The 20080-nt window shown below is 46.5% G+C and overlaps 2 protein-coding genes across 2 annotated transcripts in view; both read left to right on the top strand.

Moving 5' to 3' along the window:
• Positions 1-20080, top strand: part of RPL31 (ribosomal protein L31) — a 311008-nt gene that overhangs the window by 101880 nt on the left and 189048 nt on the right. The gene's annotated exons all lie outside the window — the stretch shown is intronic.
• The window catches only part of NPAS2 (neuronal PAS domain protein 2), a 194897-nt gene continuing 180952 nt past the window's right edge, over positions 6136-20080 (top strand). The window contains exons 1-2 of the mRNA XM_031441087.2: positions 6136-6226; positions 10104-10243. The gene's annotated coding sequence lies outside the window, so the exon portion shown is untranslated. The remainder of the gene's footprint in view (positions 6227-10103; positions 10244-20080) is intronic.

The raw sequence follows: 20080 nt of genomic DNA, 5'->3' as shown, positions 1-20080 counted from the left end.
GGGGACAAAATATGGCCCTCAGACTGGGAATCCCTTGGGATCATCATTAAAATGCAGGTTCCTGGCCCCAGAACATCTAATTCAGGTCCAGGAGTCTTCATGTTAATGAGCACCTCAGGGAACTCAATGCAGGTGATCCTAAAAACCTTTGAAAAATGCTGGTGTCGAAAAGTGTGTGTGTGTGTGTGATAGCATCTCCCTTTTACAAAAAGGAAACTAACGGTCTAAGGCTTAGACCTGTTTGGTGACCTGTTCAAGTTCACTTGGACGATTAACTTCAGAGCTAGGATTAGCACCCAAGTCTCTTAGCTTCTGACCTGTGAGGTGTGGTTTGAGGGGTGCAGAGAGCCCCCATTCCCCTTAAAAACATTTCCATCGAGGTCTTGCCACAATGCCCGAGAGTCTCCCATCAGCCATCCTTGGTCTCCTCTTCTATGTGAGCAAGATTATCACCCCCTTCCAAACCTTGCAAGAGGTCTAGACCTACAGGCACTGGCAAGGTAGGGGCACAGGGAAGGCGAACATGTAAAACCTGCTGGCCTGAAAGCCTCACACCTCAGCGTGGTCCTGGAGGAGCAAGCGGTGAAAAGAGAGCAGGAGGGAGAGAGGAGGAGGAGGAAGGGGAACACCTCTGCGGTCCGTCCTCTCTCTGCACGGGTGGATCCTCGTACCGCCACGACCATGGGGCTGTCATCGTGCCCATTTTACACGTGGAGAAGCAGGACGCACAGAGGCTCAGGCACATTTCCCAGTGGAGACTGGATCCTGCCTCTTCTGCCCTCCTCCTGGAAAATGATGCTTGACAAATAGAAATAACAGGCATGGATGGTTTCCTCTGGAAGAGAAGTGAGGAATCAGCTCACTTTTAAGATAAATTAAGTCTTTCAGCTTGCTGTGGCAAATGACACCCAGGACAAACACCCAGATGGGAATTTGTGATCACACAGTTCCACCCTGACTGCCCTTAGACACGCACAGTGTTGTCAGGACAACAAAAATGTGCTTCTGTGCCCAGTCTGCTCAGAGTTGTACAGTGTCTAACTGCTCCTCACAGTGAGTAAGAAAATAATCCTCGTCAGCTTGCCATTGGCTCTCATCATTGGCCGGGTTGTCCCCTTGGGGCTCTGTCACCACCTCCGATGGTGTGTTAGGTTCTCAAAGAGGATGTGTGTGTATGCTACATTATTATCTCTCAATAGATAAAGAGATAAATAGGTTATTTCCACCTATCTGTCTAGTGATCTGTCGATCTATCATCTAATCTATCATCTATAGAGAGATTTATCTTAAGAAATTGGCTCACGCCATTGTGGGACTGGCTAGTCCAAAATCTGCAGGGCAGGCTGGCTGGAGCCGGAGGGAAGAGCTGGTGTTGCAGTTTAAGTCTGAAGGCTATCAGCTGGCAGAGTTCTTTCTTCACCCTGGGAAGACCTTATTCTTTTTTCTATTAAGACCCTCAGCTGACTGGACGAGGTCCATGCTCATTCTGGAGGGTAATCTGCTTTACTCAGAGTCTCCTGATGTGAATGTTAATCTCATCTAAAAATACCTTCACAGCAACATCTAGACTGGGGTTTGTCCGGAACTGGGTACCACAGTCTAGGGAGGCTGACAGATGAAATTAACTCTCACAGCTGAACAGAGTATCCAGCGATGAGGGTGGGGATCTGTGTTTAGAAACAGGCTTATTGCTGAGCTGGACTTGATGGGAGGAAAACAGGACACAGGTGCCACCCCAGCAACTCCTGCCTCTGAAACTCAGCAGAGTCGAGGCCGGGAGCTGGTGTGGCCTCCCGGAGAGCAAGCCGAGTCCTTCCAACTGTGCTTGAGCAGCTGGCTCTCACTGCAGGTAGGAGACGGCGCGGCTCTGCTGACAGCTGTGTTATTCCCCCACCCAGCCCCCTCCTTGTGTGGGCCGCACACCCTGTCCTCCCAAAGACACACCCAGCAACACACCCCAGAGAGACCCCCAGGGGCCTCAGAGTGACCAGGGCTCTGGATTGTTCTGGATTGTTCCCCCTTGGCAGTGTGCATTCAGCCGACCGGAGCCGCTGGAGCCCTGGTGCTAGGAGTGTGACGGAAGAGCCGGGGCAAGTCCAGCAGGGGTGCTTTCAAGCAGCGTGAACCCGAGGGAAATGTTGGAGCATCGAGGGAAATAGGGAAGCGACCTCTTTTGGAGGGGGTGGAGAAACCGTGGAGGAGGTGGGGGTGGGTGGAGCTGCCGGCCAGTCAGGGGAGATGGGGGGAGGGGGAGGGAGGACGAGCTGGAGAGGAGGAGGGCAGAGAAGGGTGAGGACCCTCCGCAACAGTGGACTCCGGCTCTGGTCTCCGGACAAACAGGATAGAATGAACTGGAGACGCGTCATCTGGAGCCCCGGGGGTCCGGGCTTAACTGGGGCTGACAGCAATGCTGGACGTCACTATCTGGCTATTGCTGGTGAAAGTCGGATATTTTTAGCCTCGCTTATCTGAGTAAGTTACTTGAACAGCTCTAACCTGAGGTCAGGTTTGATTGGAAAAAGAGAGAAATGTAAAGACCTGGGGAGGGAGCTCTGGGAGCAGGGCCGGCCTGAGGCACAAGCGGAAGCTGGCACCTCATCTCTGTGGCTGTGGAAGGAGGTGAAAGTTAGGAGTAAAGGAAAAACAGTATGGTCCTTCTCAGATCATACCACGTGGGCAGTCAGCTCTTCTGCTTACTTAGGCTGCACAATAATTTACCCGCCATCGACCTTAGGGGCTGGCTGGAATGACTGACCAGCTCTCACAGGTTTGGACGTGGCAGGGAGCTCAGAGACCGTCTCGCCATGGGACGGTGAATGTGGCGCTCTTCCACGCATGTCCCTCTCCGCCTGTGGACGGTGTCCCCCCCCCCCCGATCGTCTGTTCCTCTTCCACTCCCATCACTGCGGATGAGGGGCAGGTTCTAAATCCTTTCACCCAAGAGCTCTACTAATTAATGGCAGTGGTTTAAGGCCCTGTAATCAAACTGGAATCTGAAGACCAGCACCCAGGGCGTCACCCTGGAGCTGGTTGGCAAGGCAGAACCTCGATCATGTGCCAGACCTACCAGATCAGAATCTGCCTTTTGACAAGCTTCTAGGCGACCCACATACACCACGAGTCTTGAGAAGCACTGGGTTAACTTTCCTCCCCTGCTAAAACCCAGAGAATATTCTCAGAGCGATGGCACAAATATACTGTAGAAGTGGCAGAGCAGGGAGTAGAAAGGTCTGGAGACTGAAGCCAACCCCTCTTGCTTCACCTTTGTCACTAATTAGCTGTGTGACCTGGAGTAAGTCACATAAACTGAGCCTTTAGATTGAACACTGTCCAAATTCTGTGTCTAATTCACCTCTGCACCCCTGGTACCTAGAATATGTAGGAGGCTATAAATGCAAAGGAAAGGGGGTGTATAGCTCAGTGGCAGAGTGGGTGCTTAGCGTGCTCAAGGTCCTGGGTTCAATCCTCAGTACCGCCATTTAAAAAAAATGCAAAGGGAAAGACTGACCTGTGGGCCTGTTTCCCCAGCCCCAGTTGAAGGTATACCAAAGAGTGACTTCCAGCCCCCACATCCGTGAGTCTGTAACATGCTGACTCGTGTCTCGGTTGAGCTAACGTGAGGCGAGCGGGTTGGCGGGGAGCCAGCAGGAAGCGGAAGCGTCCCCCCTCGCAGCCCCCTTGAGCTCTGTTTGGGAGGGCAGACTCTGGGCCAGGAAGCTGTGGGTCGGGGTCACCGGCCTTTCTACTGCTCAGTCCCAGAGACCTTGGTCAGGACCACCCCAGCCTCCTGTGACCCTCTCCTTCTTGCTCCAGACCCCACACCTTCCCTCGGTGTCTCCCCGACACCCTGGGCACCCTGGCTGCTTCCTTCCTCTGCCGCAGCCCAGATGTGGAGTGTGAGGCTGTCTTCCCGGTGCCCATTCCCTCAGGCACACGAGCACCCTGGGGTTATTTGGGTTTATTGCCCATCGCTGCCAGTGAACCTAGGCTGGTGGTACCACAGGAGTTCCCACAATGCCCCTGGAGGCCTGTCGTCTCCGACTCACCCTTCGCACCCCTCACCTCCCACCCCTTTCCAGATTGATGAGGCCATCTTCCCCGACAGTCCTCTTGTGCCTCAGGTGACTTGCAATACTCGGCTCTCTGACCCTCACCTGGAGCCCCAGTAAGCTGAGTCGTCCTGGGTCTTAGCTGCTTTTAAAGAGGGACCGGGAGGAGGAGAAGAAGAAGGGGAGGGGAGGAGAAAAATAGAGCCAGAAAAGAGACAAAGACACCCTTAGCTGTCTGAGGAAATTTCCTTCAGTCTGATCCTGTACCTGACATCTCCCCACACCTCCTACCCCTTCGACAGATCGTCACTGGGTCTCCTCCCGGGGCTGGGACCCAGCATCACTCGTCCCACCAGGATAATTTCCCTCTAATGCTGGCCTCTTGGGTTTCCCATGCAAATGAGTCACAGATTAATTTGACAGAAGGATACTTTACCTTACACACAAGTTAGGTTCTTAAACCAATATTTGAAAACTGTTCTTGTACTCTTGTTGAATTAATAGCATAATTTATTGGAAAGTCACAGGACAAAAAAATGAGACATTGAAGAATGGGCACCCCAAACGCATGCTTGCAAAGTTATCTCCCAAGGAACCTGCTAAATTCAAAACATTTAACAAATAAACCAACCAATCAGAATGGCCATAATTTTGGGGTACTGGGAAGGCCACCCTGGAGGCTGGGTTTCTATCAGCGCTGCTTAGGGCCCTTAGGTGTGATTCACATGCTGGTTATCTTGACCGCTGGTTCTGCCCTCCCCTCCAAGCCTGTTAACTGAAAGTGGAAAAAATGGGATTTCCAGGGCCCCAAGGATTTTGAGGTGACAGAAGACACGTGTGGTTATCAGGGTGAGAAAAGGACCTGTCTCCAAAACAGTATCCTCTCACTGACAGTGCAGGGAACGGGCCGTTCCCATTGTAGCTGGATGGTTTATTGAGATGTTAATTCACTCTTGTTCCTATTACTATTAGTGCCAATAGAGTTAATTTTTTCCTTTGCCAGGAGTCCTGGAGATCTGTGATGCCCTTGGCAAAGAAGAGAAGGATCCAGCCTTTGGTTTCTAAGTCTGAGGCTCAGAGGGCTGTGGGGCTCTTTATCTGAAAAGAGAAAATTTCCAGCGAATAAGTGACACAGGGCAGAAGGTATGGCTCGACCTTGAGGGCTGGGATTAGGTATGCAGTTTGGTGAGGGGGGCAGCCCACATGTGCTGGAGACCTGAGCTCCAGTTTTCAAGTGTCCATAAGGAAGAATGGCTTCTCAGAGGGCTGGGGGAGGCAGAACTCTAGGGGACTCTTGGGTCTTTTTATCAAAGTGTGGTACATGAGCAACAATGACCATCGTCTGGGAACATATCTGAAATGCAGAATCTAGGGCTCCTTCCAGAAACATTGAATATAATCTGTATTTAACAAAACAGCAAGTGCCTAGTGTTCACATTCGAGTATGAGAAGAACTTCCCTAGGTTACACTCTTGGGGCCTTGGCAGTGGTGCCTGGACAAACTCAGCACAAAAGAGGAAAGTGGGGCCACATGATGGGAAGGCTCCCCACTGGCTCAGACAAGATACTTCACAGCAGCAGTCATGAGCCACTAGTATCTCCTTACCACCCAAGGAGGGCAGGGACCTCAAAAACATGCCTGAGATGGAATTTCCCACCAACTCAAAAAGTGGGTTAGTGAATTTACAAAATATAAAGACACCTGATGTGTCTTCCACCCGAGTGCTGTGGAGTTAGTTTATACCCTTGACCTGGTTAAATGGATTTCCTGACAAGGTGTGTGTGAAATACCTAGTCCCTCCTATCAACACACACAATAGATTTTAATTATTTTTGTTGAAAAGTCACCAAAATACATGTAATTAGTCAGTTTTTGCTGCATAACAATCTCAAGAGCTTAGTGACTTATAACAAATGTTCCTTTCCTTGCTCAGGGGTCTCAGGCCCCATGGCTCTGCTGGGATCAGCTGGGCTTGACTCTGAGCCACAGTGGAGTTCATGTCCACTCCACATGTCACCACTTGGCAGAACCAACAGCAACAGCCACCCAAAGCATATTCTTCTCATTGCAGATGGCAGGTGACAGAAGCAAAGCATCCAAGCCAAACCATAAAGCAGCTGCTAGCATCACTTGCTCAGATTTCATTGGCCGAATCAAGTCAGATGGCCACACCCAGGTGAGTGAGGACGTCTGCCTCGCCTACCCTATTGAGAAGCAATGCGAGGTCACATGACAAAAGAAGAGAAGAGAGAAATGGGAACCAAAATCCTATCTTGCACAATACATCAGCCCATTTCCTGCCTTGGTAAACCTAATGCACCCAGGCAAGGCTGTCTGGGATGCTGAAGGCTCTGACCAGCCAGGTTTGGCTTAGGACCAAGAATGTTGGCAGGAAGAGAGAAGTCTGCTTTCTCTGTAGAATGCTGAGGCTGTCATTTTAAATATGCTCTGCTCATTTCTTATTAACCTGATCTGAAGGCACCAAAAAAAAAAAAATTAACTTTGGGATTAATCTCTGCAGTTTTGGTTAGTCAAGATTTTCCTGATTGAAAGCAAATGGCTTTATTTTTTCGTATTCAATAATTGTGAATTTTAAAAATGATTTAGTACAAATTCAGAACATGCTTTCTTATAAACAAGTTTCAAATAAATAATATATGGTATAAGTATAACAGCAAGGATGATGGCAACATTTATTGAATGCTTACTATGTGCCAGACATATTTAATTCTCAAACACCCTGTAAGTTATATTATTATCTTTATTTTACAAGTGAAGAAACTGAGACTTAGTTACTCATTAAGTCGTTTTCTCAGGGTCAGACAGACAGCCAGAAGCATGAAAAACTCTTGAACTGAACATCTCTTAGCCTCATTGTTCTTGTCCGTGAAATGAAAATAAGAATCCCCACCCTGATATTATTAGCAATAAAGATAAAATCTATAACAGCCAGCTATATTGCAGGCTTTCTATAAATGACATCTACTTTAAAGGAACAGAGCTTCTTGATCTGTGACAGGAAGGCAATCCCTGTGCCCCTTCCTCACTGTAGGAAACAGGTTTAGCTATTCTGAGAAGTGATTCCCAAGAAGAAATGATAACAGATAACCAAATTATTAATTTCTTCCAAACTTCTCTCCAAAATACTAAATAAGGACTTGGAAACAATGTTAAGGCAGGGTTGAAGGTTTTCTAAGAGAGAAGTACTGTGCTTTCATCTCTTTCCTCTGATAGGAGGGGGAGGTTCAAGACATGGGAGGAAGAACTGAAAACAAGTGGTTGAGCTTGTATTAGTCTTTTCCTGGGAGCTAGCTGGCGGGAGCTCTCCCAGGCTGGGGATGGGGTCCTGACAGCAGCAGAAGACTCACATACCAGAGAAATCAACCGTCACCCTATATTTGGTATCTAAAGATGCCACTCCTGTTGCAAATCCATTTATAATCTTTAAAGACATGTAAAATCCAAAGACCATAAGAGAATGTTATTAGCAAGTGGAGAAGTCACAAGAATCAACTTAATGTGCCTCTTTGTGGGATGTGTTTAAAAGAGAATCAACCGCAGACCCCACAGCATTGAAAGGATGGTAAATAAATACTATGAACAACTCCACATATATAAATTCAGCACCTTGGGTGAAATGGACCAATTTCTTGAAAACCACAAACTATTTAAATTCAACCAAGATGATGGGATTAGACCTTCAACATATGAATTTTGAAGGGATACAGTTAGGTCTGTAACAGTGAGTTTAGTCACATTCTGGGATACAAGTTCAAAACACAAAACTCTATCATATTTCTAAATACTAGAAGTGAACAATTGAAAGCAAAAAAGTACTGTATATGAGAGCTCACCCTAAAAGGAAATAAGTAAGTATGATTATAACAAAATATATGTGGAATATATGTGCTGAAAACTCTAAAATGCTGATGAAGGAAATCAAAGAAGACCTAAATATATGGAGAGACATACCATGTTCATGGATTGGAATATTCAACATAGGAAAGATATCAATTCTCAAACTGATGTATGGATTAGATGAAATTTCAATTAAAATTCTAGCAGAATTTTTTATATTTGAGAAGCTGACTCTAAATCCACGTAAAAGGCACAGAAACTAGAATAGCCAAAAGAATATTGACCTTGGAAGAATCCACTATCCAAATGTAAGACTTACTTTAAAATGACAATAATTAAGATAGTGTGGTATTGGCAGAGGGAGAGGCTCAAAGATTAACACAACAGAGAGTACAGACATAAACACAAATATGCACAATTGATTTTTGCCAAATGTGCAAAGGCAGTTCAATAGAGAAGTGATAGTATTTTCAACAAATGGTGTTGGCATTCATACACACAGAAAAGTAAACCTCAGTCTAAACCTTCCACCTTCCACAATTGAATCAAGAGGGATCATAGATCCTAATGTGAAGCATAAAACTCTAAAACTTTTCAAGGAAAAGATACGAGAAGAATTTTGCTACTTGGGGTTAGGCAAAGTGTTCTTAGACATCACAGCAAAGGCATGATTTGTAAAAGAAGAAAGTGATAATTTGGACTTTATCAAAACTGAGAGCTTCGTTCTGTGAAACACACTGTTAAAGAATAAAAATACAGGCTATAGACTGAGAGGAAACACTTGCAAATCACATATCTGACAAAGAACATGAATCCAAAATTGTAAAAACTGTCTTACTCAACAAACAATCCAGTGGAAAGAAAGTGGCAAAAGACTTGAATGGGAGACAGCCTATGGATGGCAAATAAACGTGTGAAAAGAGGTCCAACATCATTAGCCAGGAGAGGAATGCTAATTAAAACTACAACAAAATACCACTATACACCTATTGGAATGTCTAAAATTAAAAACGCTAAAAACGCCAGGTCCTGGCGAGGATTTAGCAATATGGAACTCTTACACATTGCTAATTGAAGTGTGAATTTTTGCAGCCACTCCAGAGGGACTTGGCCGTTTCTTATAAAAATAAATACACAGATACCATTTAGCCCAGAAATCCCATTTCTAGGTATTTACCCTAGAGAAATGAAAACTTATGTTCACTCAAAAATTTGTACACAAATGTTCAGAGCTGTTCTATTTATAGTTACCCGAAACTGGAAACAATCTAACCATCCTCCAATGGGTAAAGACACAAAACAGCACATAATTCATTAAAAAGGAAGAAACTATTGGATACAAGCACATATATCCAGGGGGATGAATCTCAAAGGCAAGAGGAGCCAGTCTGGAAGGATTCCATACATATGATTCCATTTATATGAGATTCTTGAAAAGATAAAATTATCGTGATGGAGAACAAACAGGTGTTTGCCAGGGGCTGAGTCAGGAAGAGAGTGTGACTAGGGTGAGGCAGCACAGGGGTTTTTTGGATGGGATTGTTCTATGTCCTGATTGTGGAGGAGGTTATACAAATCCAAAGGTGTGTTTAAATTCATGGAACTGTTCATACCGAAAAGTCTATTGTCATGTATCTTAATTTTAAAACATATTTTTAAAATCATATTTCTTTTTTTTTCACGTAAGATCAGTATTTTTACTATACTGCTTGGCATTTTATATTTGAGTATTTTATGGTAATTTTAAATGGTCTACTAAAAAGTACCAAGACATTTCAGTATATGACAAACCAATAGCACACCTAGAAAGATACAGAGGGTATATTTTATGGAAAAATGTTCCAAAGGTCAGTCTTTTTAATCACCTCTTCCCTTTCCCAGAATCAGCCAGTTTTGCATGATAGAGCATGTACTCATACATAGCTAAAGGTCGTATTTCTTGATGGGGTAGTTTTTTTAATCAGGAAAAAATACACATTATGGCAGAAATTGTTATTGTCCCCTACTCTCTTCTTTAGAATAACGAGTTTTCTCTGTGTGAGTGTTGGAAGGGCACACAGCTGCCCAGCTGGAGCCTGGTTTCAGCCTCCCTTGCAGCTAGAGGCAGCCCTGTTAACTAGGTTTTGGCTCGTGTGATATGAGTCCCCCCTTGAAAAAGAAGCTGAGTCCCTGTCCTTCCTTATCTCCTCCTGGAGGTGGTGCTCATGAGCTGCTCTCAGCCACAAGCCTCAGGCCAGAGGACAGCCACCTGTTACTGAAGCAGAGGAGCAGGGCCAGCTGGGAACCTGGATGACCTCACGGAGTGGAGCCCGACCTTCTGCGCTGGACTGTTGAGGTGAGATAAAAAGACACTTTGAACTTGAGTAGGCAAAGGCGTTTTCACGATTTCTTTGTCCGATCAGCTTCATCCCTGACTCCTTTTCGGCCCTTAGATTGCAATAACCCGTGCAGGAAACACCACTATCTGGAGACTGCGCCACAGACGCACTATTCAGAGCCAGAGTAAACCCAGATTTGCAGCCAGTGCCTGCTGAGGATACGGTTGTGTACCATCCCTGGTAAAAGTGTTACCCAACCAAACTCGGGTCCGCTCGCCCGTGCACGGACACAGAGCTGTGGTGAAGGAAGTGCAGTGTTTATTGCGGGGCGTCAAGCAAGGGGTCCAGGTAGCTAGTGCTTAAAAGACCCGAACTCCCTGAAGGCTTTCAGGGAAAGGTTTTTAAAGACAGGGTGGGGCAGGGGGTGGTGGGGTTCATGATCAGCTCGTGGACATTCTTCTTTCTGGTCGGTGGTGAGGTCATCAGGTGTCAACACCATCAACCTCCTGGTTCCAGCTGGTCTGCGGGTTCCGTGCTTGTGGGCAGCAGACAGTTAACTTCTTCCATCTGGTGGGGGTTTCAGTGTCTGCAGAACGGCTCAAAGACACGGCTCAGAATATTATCTACGGCCACTGAGGAGGAACTAAAGGTCCTTGACTTTGTTTAATGGCTAAATTATTATTATTTTGTCCTGCATGACTGTTTTCCTTTCTTTCTGCATTTTCTCATTTCTCTGATTAAATATCGTCTTTGGAACTCGGGGAAGCCTAGGAGACTAAAGTTTTTCTAAAGACAAGAGGCAGATGGAGGACTTGGGGAAGGGTCTGTTCTAAGAAGTCCCCATACGTCCTGCTCGGTTACAAAAGGAATGAGTACAATATAATTGTTAAGGGCTTGGTCTTTGGAGCTGGGAAGCAGTGGGTTCAAGTCCTAGCTCTACTTCTTACCACCTGTGTAACCTTGGCAGCTGTCTGAACTCCTCAAAATTTCCATTTCCTCTGCCCTAAAATGAGACTAAATAATAGCACCTTCCTCCTGGAGTTGTTGCGAGAATTAAATGTTATGATGGATGTAAAGGAACTGGCACATAACAAGTTTTCAGTCAATGTGGCTTGTTCATTCATTCATTTATACACTGCATGTCAATTAAGTGCCTGTTGTATGCCAAGCACTTTTCTAGGCACTGGGGTGCCTAGTGACACAAAAAAAGATCCTTGCTCTCCTGGAGGTTAGCCTCCAGCTGGGGACACAGACAATAACACAATGTTAAAATAATAATAGCACGGACGAAATCAAGATGGATGGAGAGGGACGTTGTTAGTAATAATAGTAGCTCTGATGTGCGTGGGGCTGTTTGGATACAGTTTCCTCCTTCAGTTCTGCAGGTGGTGTGGAAAGCTGGGCAGGGTGTGTGTGAGCAGTGAGGACGTTCAAAGAGTTGTGCAGGAGAACCCAGGCAGTGCACAGCCGTGTGAGCTTTGGCAGGTGCTCTGCTCTGGGCAGTGTGTGGCTGCAGCCTTCACCTCCAGAGCCCGTGACTACAGGGCAGGAGGACCAGCCTGGAATTCTAAGGACATGGGCAGGAGACCAAAATCTCTGGTCCACCAACAAGATTTCAGATCCTCTGGCCCCATCTTGGGAGCACAGGTGGCCTCCTTTGGGGACCAGCAGCAAACAGAGTTAACTTTGCCTGACCTAATGGATGGCAGGCTGTTTTTACTGAGATGAATTGCTCTGTCCATGGATCAAGAACTAAACAGCAGTTCTCAACCCTGCTTTTCATCAGAATCACTTCTAGAGCTTTAAAAAGCAACAATACTCAAGCCCTCGCATTCCCAGACAGCCTGCTTCAGTGCAGCTCAGGGGTGGAGACCAGGCGCTCTTGCAATGTTCCAGAGTGATGTAGAGGTGGCCTCCATGTTGGGAGACACTGGCCCTAGATCCAAATTTCATGCTTAAACCAAATCACAGACCCCTCCAGGCAGGAATGGTCCAGATGCTGTGTCTCTGTAGGGCCATCTCGTTACTTTTCTCCCCAGCCGTTCAGAGAAGGGCGACCACGATGGAGAAGGAAGTGGGAACATTCCCAAGGGAGAAGCGGGCAGCCTCCCACTGGGGCAGAGCTCATCAGTCACGCTCTCCTCGTGGCCCGGGATGCTCTCTCTTCACCTCCAAGGTCCATCCAAACTGCAGGCTCTGCCTTCCACACCTCCTCTCTGGCAACAGCAGCCCCTTTGCAGTTTAGCCCCCTCAGTAGTAACTAGATTTTACAGCTTATAAAGAATCATTGCATATGTTCTGTTATTTAATATTTTGGCACCCTATGAGACAAATGCTATAACCATTTTATGAAGGGAGAAGCCATGAATTTAGAATATTAAGTGGTTTGCAAAGGCCCTTTAATCTGTAACTGGCCTAAGAGGATGCATTGGTGTAGGTCAGCCCTCCGCTGGCATCCACACTTCGGTCTAGTACACACATTTGTTTACAAGCTTTTAGCCCTTGGTCCTTACATCCTGAGTGCCTGGCACTGAGGTGTTTGTTGAATGAATGAAGTGGGCTGAAAAGATGAGGGCGGGCTTCTTCTAGAATTGGTTAGTGATCTTAGGAAACTGTAGAAGGGACAGGTTTTGCCTTCTCAGCTCAGAGGGTGGGTGACAAGGGTGTGTTCATGCTCCCCACCCTGAAGAATGGAAAGCAATTTGGCACATGCTGAACAGAAGCTTTCAAAAGAGTCAATTCGGCAATTACACTTCTAGGAATTTTTGCCAAGAGAATCATCAGAGATTTATGCCAACATGTCTATACAGGTTGCTAAAAACACGGCTGTTAATCAGAGCGAGGATTGTAAGGACCATAACTAGCCACAGTGTTTGCTATTTAAATCCATTAAACGTGGCGGTGAAGAGACGCCGCTGCAGAGTGACCCGGGACCCGGGTCCTGCAGCCAGACCGCCCGGGCTCCCTCCTGGTCCTGCCACCGACCCGCTGTGCGACCCTGGACAAGTGCTTGATGTTTCTGTGCCTCTGTATCCTCCCTGTGAAGTGGAACGTGCTAGGCCTTTAATGCAGGGTAGCTACTTCAGTTGTTTCCCTCCCACGGAAAATCCTATTGTAGGAGGTTAATGGCATGAGAAATTTTTTCACAAACATGTTATTCATTTTTCTAAAACAAGATACAAAAGTGAATGTTTAGCACAAGCCTAATTTGAATTCTAAAATGTAGCTTTTAGAACTAGAGGAATATGCGTGGTAACCAACAAAGGTTCTCTCCAGGCAGCAGAGGTACAAGGGGCTTTTCTTTGCGTGCTTTTCTGTGTTTTCCATTTTCTGCAATGAACAGTTTCTGGCCACATTCATACTAAAATGATAAGGTGGGTGGCATGGTGACCGCAGGGAACCTTGAGCTGGGAAGGGTGCCCGGGTGCCAGTCCCTGCTCCCCTGGTAGCTGTGGGTCCAGGGGGCCCCCCTTTCACTCGTGGAATGAAGGCGGGGTGGGGGGCAGAGGCTGGCTTCCTGAGGCCCCTCCAGCCCTGAGCTCCTCTGAAGGGCACGGTTCCTACGCAGAGACATGTCAGCTGCTTGCTCAAGAGGCAGTATAGACAGCAAGCTGGGGAAAAAAAGTTATCTTTAATTAAACGGCATGAAACCAGTCTCCTCATGAGGCCATGAGGAGCCACCCACCCTCCCCTGAGAGAGTTCATAATTGATTGCTGAAGCCTTCCGTGAAGGCTGCTTTCAAGAGCTTGTCGGATGGTTCCAACGCCTGACTCATCTCGAGGTTGGCATGAGGGCAGTGCCTCTTTTCGCTCAAGTGGAGGTTCTTCTGCTTCTTGGGTGATGTCATGATGAGTGGTGTCCGAGTGTATTCTGGGCATGTTGCCTGCTATGTCTGGAGACTCTGGTTCCTCGTTAAATTTTCTATACCTCTGTGCATTTAGAATGGGGTCCTGGCCTGCTTATAAGGGCTGTGTTTCCAATGACAGATTTTTCTGAGCACTTGGGGTATTATTTTGGTGCTTGATTTCACAGGTACTGCTGGGGATCCCATGGTCCCTGCTGGGTCCCTAAGGGGCGGAGTGTCTCTGGGTGAAGGATGGAGTCTGAGGCCTGTGGGGACAAAGAGGCTTCCTGGGTGGTGGTGGGGCCACCTTGCCAATGTCCCCCAGGGCCCCCCATCTCTCCGTGGGCAAGCAGAGTCCCGGGGCCTGGTGGAGGAGGGGAACAGGCAGTGAAGAAGGAGAGATTCTCAGGAGGATGCTGCAGGCCGCCCTGCGGGCAGCCAGCAGGTATGAGGTTCACAGCACTCATTTAAAAGTATACGCAGCAAACTGAGTAGGTGGCAGCTTCTTAAGATGCTGCTGGCCGAGATGGTTGGCAGGAGCTTCCTGGGGTTTCTCGGGACTCTTACAGCTTCCAGGCGAGCTCCCAGAAGCTCTGGCTACTCAGCTGCAGGCTGAGATCCTCTGCTCTGTGCTCCTGCAGCTCTTCCAGTGGCTGCAGAAGACCCAGTTCTGTGTTAAAACTCTTCTTTTTGAAGCTGTGGCCTCTGCTTTCCTGAACTGTGGAGCCACTGGTTCCCCTCACCACATGTTTCTGTTTTTCTTCCTTCTGGGCTCGAAGAAAGACTAGACGGCTGTGTATCTAGTTGAGTGGGTTGACCACTCAAATGCAAGGGCAAGTGACACATGACCCTACTAGGAAGAGGCTCGAAGAGCCAGTGCACCGTTAACTATGTTCCCTTCCCTCTACACTCTAGTGGAGGCCCAGTCATCAGACCTCCACTGCTGACTGTCACTGGACACGAGTGAGAAGTACATGGGCGTGAGTTTGTTACAGCAGCATAACCTTGCCTATCCTGACTGATACAGAAACAATAAACATGGAGTTGAGCAAACATTTCACTTCACCATATGGATTACACAGTTTGAAGGTGGGGTATAATTTCCAACTACGACCTGAATGAGAAAACTGAAACGGAGTCCATACATCTGCTAAACACAAGAGCCGCCAAAACAAAAACAGCACAGGTCCTCAACTGTCTACATTTGGAAGGCTGGAAGTTTCAGATTTGTGAATCTTTTTTCTCCCTTCTTTCCAAAAGTATTTCTGGAGCAACACCTAAGGGTCAAGTCAGGGGTGGACGTGAAGAGTAGAAAGACAAATACGATACAACTTCTGTTCTCCAAGAGCTTGTCATCCAGCTCTGCAGATGGTCTGCCGCCGAGTGAACCACACGTGATACATGGGGAAGGAATAGTACTCACCATTTCTCCCGCATCTGCCGTGCACCAGCTCTGTGTGCATTTAATCCTCACCCCAGGCCCTCTAATTGGGGGTTATGATCCCAGCATTGGACTTGAGGGAATCAGGGCTCAGAGAGGATAAGTAACTCATCTAAGATTGCCTAGCTGGTGAGTGGCAGAGCCAGGATTCAAGCACAGATTAGCATCTCTCCCAAGCCGAAGCTCTTTTCAACGCTCGGGGCATGGTAAGCGTTAGCACAGAGCCAGGACCCTGGAGCCGAGGGAACTGAGGCTGGGCTCACCGCAGTTCTCCTGTGGTTTGGGGATGAACAGATCCAAACACTCTGTCCTCAGACCAGCTACAAAAAGCCTTAGTACAAGAGAAAAGCTGTTCTCCTTAGGATTCCCAGAGGTCCCCCGCCCTTCAGTGATGGGTACCTGGGACACCAGCTCTTCCAGTGGGTCAGAGTGAATCCAGCGGGGAGGGAGGCTGTGGTGAGTGGGCACTACCTGAGAGTTACTTCTCCACCAGACTCGCTCTGGCAGCACAGGTCTGCCTTCAGTTCACAGAAATTCCAAATGAAAGTGCCCTTCTAGCACCCAAGGAAGGAAGCATGCAAGTCCCTCAGTCACCCCACAACAAGACCCTAGGAAGCTTCCAGAAGCAAAAAGAGAACTGGAGGCCACATCTCTGATGAGTCCTGAGCCCATAGGGCGTGTTGCATATATGTAAGCTGACTGCTGGCCAGAAGGAGAGCCCGGAGGCTGAGAGCAGAGGGAGGAACCTCTGGCTGCTGGGAGGTAGGATCAGGGAGCCTGTGACACCAGGTGTGTCCCGCAGTCCACACTTCTGAGAAAGCCCAAGGGACACCTTATCAGCATCATGCCTCCTAGTGTCCGGGGCAGTCCGGGCAGGTTATCATCCTCATTGTGCAACCGAGGAAAGGTCACCTAGACCAGTTAAGTGGCCTGCCCTAGTCTAAGGCAGTGCTCTTGCCTCTGACCCCAGAGATGGCCCCTCAGGCTCGAACCAGGGACTTGAGCTTCAAAGCAGGTTTTCCATGATGGTTCAGACAAAGATGGAGGGTCCTGCACTGGGCTTCTGGGCTCTCCTGGGTCATCCACTAACATTTAGGTTAAGAATCAGAAATGAGCATCCATTTCCCCAGTGAGAGTGCCACCAGACCCATACTGCCCATTATTCAAGTCCTTGGGATCAATTAGTGAGTTGTAATGCCCAGTTTTACAAGACTCAGACTCTAAGACTCATTGAAGACCAAAGAGGGAATGTCCATTGTGGAAAAACCTACTTACACCTAGCTTGCAAGCAAATTTCAGGGTCCTTTGCAATAAAAAGTCAGTCTTTCAGATACTTCCATGATTCTTGCAGCATGATTCCAATGCAGGTAGATTTGCTTAGCGATGCAATCGTGTTTGCTTTTCTTTTCCTAGAGATTTCTCCTGAGATAGTTGGCAGCCTCTTTTATTCAAAGGTTGTCTGTTGATTTTAAAACAAAGCAAAATAAACAGACGAAAAACAAAACCTAGTTTGGTAACACTCAGTAATCCCCAACCACCAATCCAAGAGTAGCCTCCGTTTATTTTACTTGTTTGGTTTTATGATTTTTCTATTTTTACTACGTCCTGTGAATATAAAACGGGCTGGAGTTTTAACAAGACACCAGTTTCAAGTGAATAATATTGGTGTGAAGTTAAACCGCATGTTTGTTTGTATTTTCACTTTATTTTTCTAATATTTCTCACAGAGCCATATGGGCTACGTTTATCACCTAGTCTGTCTTTTGTCTCTGATTTTCTGATTCATAATAAGCAAGCTCTGAAAGAGAAGAGAAGAAGGAGGAATTGTCAAGTTATAAGAGTCATTTCACTCGAGTCTATTTTAATTTAGTTGAGTATCATCCTTTCCAGCTTTCTCAGACATTCTTATCTGGGAATTATAAGAAAGGACTAAATGGAGTAGAGTTTTATATTTGTAGAATACATGTGTGTGCTAGGCATTCCAGCAATAAAAATGCTTTCAACTGCAATAATAAACTCAACTCTAAATGGCATAAACAATAAAGGTTTACTGTCTCACGTCACAGAAGTCCCAAGGTAGGATAATTCCAAGTTGGCGAACTCAGCAACTCAGTGACATCAAAGCCGCCCTCCCTCTTTGCCATCCTCAGGCTCCCCGTCGCCATCACTGTGGGACTGACTGGTTCTCAAGATGACAACGCCCAACAGAAGAAGAGATAGACTCTTCCTCCACATCTCTTCCTACGAATGAGGAAACCCCTCCCTGAATATCCCCAGTAGATATTCCCTGACATCACTTCAACCAAAGTCTACCTCCAAGCCTAAACCCACCACCAGAAAGGGGAGTGGGACTAGCCAGTTATCTTAGGGATGATCCTGACCTCCTAAAGTTGAAAGATTATCTGAGCTAAACCGAGAGGAAGAAGAAAGGATGTGCGTGAACACTCAGAAGGTAGCGCTACACATAACTGATTTCATTTAGTCCCCTAAACAGTTTCACGAGGTAGCTGTTGTTATCCTTACTTTAGAGATGGGAAACGAAAGCCTAGAAATTTCAAATCATTTACCTGATTATCCACACGTAGAATGTAATAGAGCCAGAACTCAAGAATTGTCTTCCCAGTGAATTCAAACTCAGCTGGAACCATTTAAGATTCCAGCTTAGAGGTTACAGTGATTCTCTGTTCTTGATAATTAAGGCAAAGTTAGGCACTCGATAGATAAAAGCCGGTGGCACAAAACCTACAGAATTTTACAGGTGGTTTTGAGCATCCACTCTGTATGAGGCAATACACTGGGAGCAGTTTTTTTTCATCTTAAATGGTCTTTACTTTTATTATCATAAAATGTAGCTTTGTTGGTTCTAGTACAATGTTCCAGCCTGATCTTTCATCCACCATTGACTAACTCCCCATTGCCTCCAGGGATTTTTGGAGGCACTAGGGATAGACAGATAAGAAGCTCACAGCCTTGTGGGGAAGTGGACACACGGACAAGGAATTATAAACCTAGTGTGACTATACATGAAGTAGGTTATGCAAAGTGTGATAGTGATTGTGACAATGACCAATAATTGACTAATTATAAGATTATGAAGAATGCTGTGGTTGTCTTGAGAGTAATGGAACAGCATCCCACCTCCCCGATCCCACATCCCAGCCCTTAAATTCCCTTTGGAATTGTATCACATCGGTGACTGTGAGCGCAGGGTACCCCGTTAAAGCAGACATAACTGTCAGTGGTTGATTTGATCAGGCTTGAGACACCGGCTGGGTGAGAATCAGGCACAAACTGATGAAATTACACTGAGCAACTTAATTTTCATTTTATTCTGTGTGGAGCAGACGCCACTCAGCACGAGTGATGATTTCTACCTGCAGAAGAAAGAGGTGGTTTGTGGAGGGGCTGAGAGGGGGGTAAGATAAGGGATGGCCGGACAAGGGCCACTAAAGGGCCAGGGGACCTTGGGAGTAAGAGTGGTTTTCAAAAGCTTGTTTTTCAAAGAAATGGTGTTTCAAGTGGTGGACATCAAAATTTATCCCAACTCTCTGGGCTTTGGTGCTCTCAGTGAGCGAACATTTATGTGGTCCAAACCTGTAAGGCTTCCAAGCGATGAGGAGACTCACTGCTGCACAGCATTCAGAGTGTCGTGGATGGCACGTTTCACTGTCTGACCGTTCGGTTCGCCTCTTCAGCGGGAGGGGCATGCGGCTGGGTCAGCGTCTTGTCAAACAAGGGCCTGAAAAATGAATACACGGAAACTGTGAGCCAGGTTTTGTTGGTGGTGGTGTTTGTTTATACGCGTGACTGAAATACCTGGCTGCTTTCTGAGTAACTGACTCATCGTCTTGGCGATGGACTCAACCCAGGAAGGCTCCAGAGGGCGGCTGGAGTGGGGTTCCTGTCTCGTTTTTAGGACTGCGTGATGGCAGTGTACAGCCAGCAGGTTAACGAGAGTGAAGAAGTCAGGAGAGAGGTGAAAATACGTGATGCTCAGAGTAAATGGGACAAAGAATCCCCTTGATATAGCTAAGAGGTTTATTTATTTTCATTGAAGGATATTTGATTTATAGTATTGTGTTGGTTTCAGGTGTGATCGCAAAGTGGTTTGGTTATGCATATGTATGTGTGCGTATATATACTCTTTTTTCTATTCTTTTTTGCTACAGTTTATTACAAGATATTGTTTATAGTTCCCTGTGCTGTACAGTAAATCCTTGTTGTTCACCTATTTTGTACATTGCAATGTGCATCTGGCAACCCCCTTTCCCAATATACCCCTCCCCCCACCTTCCCCTTTGGTATCCGTAAGTTTATTTTCTACGTCTGTGAGTCTGTTTCTGCTCTGTAAATAGGTTCATTTGTACTATTTTTTAGATTCTGCATATAAGTGATAAAAAGATTTATTTTTTAAACGGTGACTTTCAGTTCCTTTTTTTCCTAGAACTTACAAGAAATGCATTTAGATAATGTATTTTTTTTATATAATCCAATTATACATGCACAGATAAATAAGGCAAGTTTCATAAAATGACACTGACTTCCCTGGGAGCCCTGACGATTTTCAT

Source organism: Camelus dromedarius, chromosome 33, assembly GCF_036321535.1.
Source record: "Camelus dromedarius isolate mCamDro1 chromosome 33, mCamDro1.pat, whole genome shotgun sequence".
Lineage (NCBI taxonomy): Eukaryota > Metazoa > Chordata > Mammalia > Artiodactyla > Camelidae > Camelus > Camelus dromedarius.
Note: the sequence above shows the minus strand (reverse complement) of the source record. Positions and strands in the feature narration are given on the sequence as shown.